Consider the following 3,655-nt stretch of genomic DNA (forward strand, 5'->3'; position numbering starts at 1 on the left):
ATGGTGGTTTATTTCCCGACATTTTTTCCCTTTTGGAAACCTTGTTCCTCATATTTATACATAATTCTTTTGTTTTTGAAAAACTACCTGAATATGTGTTTTGGATCAGTTTTAGGTGCTGTTAACTCGACCAATTGAGAAAAAGACCACTACCACAGTTTAAAGTCAATTTTGAAGCAAGTCTTAACTAAATACTGGCCAGGTGGATGGGCTCAGGCCAGGTCCGTACCCAGGTTCCTGGGAAAATGGCCCAGAACACGCAGCAGCTTAAGAAGGAAAACCCATAATTCATTGCATTTCCTGTCAGGTCCAATCAGGAGCAAGCACACATCCTGATGTACCTCCAGCCTGTGAACCTCCTGCCCACAGATGGGTCAAACTAACTTGTTTAGGGGAATAAAAACATGTGACTTGTTATCTCCCATAAACAATAGTCTCCAGCATTTCAGGAACTATCTATCCTTGGGCAAGGGGCTTGTAGATCAGAGGCATTTTGTTTCATGGATCTCTTTGGCATAGTAATTAAAACTTAAAACGTAACTTTGGCTTTCACAGTGCTACTTTGAGAATCAACATTCTCAGCTTTTACCCTAAAATCTTTCTGAATCTCAGAGTTATCCTGGACATTTTATGCAAACATGATGGTCCTTAAGAAACTAGGTGACCAACATTTCAAAACACATTCAAAATCAAGAGGAAGAAATGGACATCTGTATTAGTCAGGGTTCTCTAGAACACACACACATACACACACACACACACACACACACACACACACACACACACACACACACACACAAAGGGGGTTTATTAGAGTGGTTTACAGACTGTGGTCCAGCTAGTCCAGCAATGACTGTCTAACAACGGAAAGTCCAGGAATCCAGCAGTTTTTAGTCCACAAGGTTGGATGTCTCAGCTGGTCTTCACTACACATCTGAATCCCCAAGAAGTAGACTCTAGTGCCAGTGAAGTGAGACTGGGGGCAAGCAGGCAAAGAGCAAAAGCTTTCTTCCATGTCCTTTGTCTAGGCTGCCATGAGGAGGTATGGCCCAGATTTAGGGAAGGTCTTTAGACCTCAAATGATCCAATTAACTGTAAATCCCTCATAGATGTGCCCAGTGACTTGGGTTTTTAGTTAATTCCAGGTGTAGTCAAGTTGACAACCAAGATTAGCCATCACAAAAATACTAACCCTAAACAGGCATGACGAGAGAAGAATTTACTCATGGTACATGTTATACAGTGCTTTTTCTTCCAGGAAAAAATAGATGCCATCCTGGACTTTTCCCTGATAACCATGACATCTAGAGCAGAACAAAACAGTGGTGGTCAATTGTAATGAACTATTGATACTCCCGAGGGAGGGTCAATAGCCTGTCACCTGGAATTCTAGATATTACTCACTCCCCTACCTGAGAGTGACTTTAGGAGATGTTACACTATGTAGAAAGTGGAATGTTAATTGAAAAGGGACTCCATGATGTAGCTCCCAAGAGGTCACCATCCAGGATGGAGTAGAGCTTTGCAGTGATTCTGTTGTTTGGGTGTAACCTATGGTAAGTAACATCTCACCCATGTTCTATAAATAAGCACAATAAACTCATTGCTGTCACTGAGTTGGATTTTGATAATATCATACTTTTGGTCTATTGTTGGTGCTGGTCAAGGATGCAGAGACATTTGTTTGTGTCTTCCCAATAAGTTAGTTATGAAAACACATTTTACTCAAGATGTCAAAAATACAAAATAAAGACATTATGTTAAAACCTATAGTGGAAAATACTAACTCACTAAAGCGAAGACAGAAGAATAATATCAGATATTTCATCAGTAACCCCAAAAGTCAGAAAAGTATGCAACAATATAATTTAAGCTACGAAAAGTAAATCATTTCCAACCAACATTGCTATATGAGGCAAAGCTATCATTTAAAACAGAAAGAGATACAATAACATTCCCCAAACAAGCATAAACTAAAAGATTTTATGACCACCAACCCAACACTGAAGAAGACACTCAAAGGAAAATATGTTGTTCAACATAGTAAAACAGCAAATCCTTAATATTCATAGAAGAAAAAGGAAACCAACACTAATCCAACTGACCAGAAAAGGAAACTCACAAAATTATAGGAATTAGGAAATATATGTAAACTTTCACCACATATGTGAATGCTCTTGACTCGCCAATGAAGAGCACCAAATTCTAACCAAGGATGAAGTATCAATGAAGAAACAGAAATACTGAGTTAGAAAACAGTCCAACTAACTACCTGTTGTCTCCAAGGAACAGACTGCACTAGCAAAGAGACCTGCAGACTGAGAATGAAAGAAGAGAAGTCAACCTACCATGCAAATGAAAGCCCAAAACAAGCTGATGTAGCTATTGTGATATCTGGTATCAAATAAGGGAGCTATATATAAATAAAAGGGATAATTAATGCATAAAGAATACACAACAATTGTAAATACATATGCAGAAAATATTGAGGCTCCCGATGTCATAAAGCAAACACTAATGCACATAAAATGTGATAGGACCTGTTATAAGAAAAGTCGGCAATTTCAAAACCCCATTTTCGAATGATACAGAGAAGATTAGCATAGCCCCTGCGCAAGGATGACATGCAAATTCAAAACCTCATTTTCTTCTTTAGATGGGTCATCCAAACTAAAAATCAATCAGGAAACTATGGAGTTAAACTATACAATACATCTATACAATAGATCAAATGGACTTAACAGAGACTATTCAATCCATTAGAAACTCTTGGAACTATCTCTAAAATAGATCTCACTTGAGGACAGAAAGCATGTCTTCACAAATAAAAAAGGATAAAAATCTCTGTATTTTATCATATCAATTTCAAGGTAAGTTAAAGAAAGGACACAAATACATAGAGACCAAATAGTGAACTCTTGAATGACCTTTCAGCTCATTGAAGAAATCAGGGAGAAAAACTTAAAAATTCCTAGAACCAAAGGAAAATCAAATCTCAACTTACTACAACCTCTGAGATTCAGATAAAGCAGTTCTAAGAGGAAAGTTTGCAGATAGATCTCACATAAATAGTCTAATAATGAATCTTACAATCTTAGAAAAAGGAACAAGACTGACCATAAAGCATTAGGTAGAAATCACATAAGAGATACGAAAAAGCCCTTGACAAAGTTCAACATTCCTTCATGATACAAGTCCCAAAGGAGCATACTTTCAACATACAATTGCTTTTATATGGCAAACCTATACTAAGTATTATACTAACTAGGAAGAAACTCAAAGCATTTCTCCTAAAATCATGAATGAGATGAAGAATACCACTCTTATTCAATATAATCCTCAAAATCTTCAGTAGAGAAATAAGACAGAAATAAATAAAAGAGACAGTGATAGGAAAGCAAGAAGTCAATTATCCCTATTTGCAGACAACATGATCCTATAATTAAGACCCTTAATGGTCAACCCAAGCTTCCTATCTGGTAAACTCTATCATCAAAAACATTGAAGAAGACGCTAGAAGATGGAAAGGATTCCCATTTCACTCCTTGTCAGAATTAATATTGTGAAATAACTAGACTACTAAAAGTCTTAGAGATTCAGACCAATCCACATCAAAATGCTAATGATATTCTCCACAGAATTCCAAAATAACAAA

General features: G+C 36.9%; 1 non-coding gene across 1 annotated transcript; it reads left to right on the top strand.

Annotated features, from left to right (window-relative positions):
• The first annotated feature begins 2,549 nt into the window (after positions 1-2,549).
• On the top strand, positions 2,550-2,654 carry LOC131900363 (U6 spliceosomal RNA). Its single transcript, XR_009376244.1, has one exon. It is a non-coding gene; the product is annotated as a U6 spliceosomal RNA (small nuclear RNA).
• Positions 2,655-3,655: the final 1,001 nt, after the last annotated feature.

This window comes from Peromyscus eremicus, chromosome X (assembly GCF_949786415.1).
Source record: "Peromyscus eremicus chromosome X, PerEre_H2_v1, whole genome shotgun sequence".
Classification (NCBI taxonomy): domain Eukaryota; kingdom Metazoa; phylum Chordata; class Mammalia; order Rodentia; family Cricetidae; genus Peromyscus; species Peromyscus eremicus.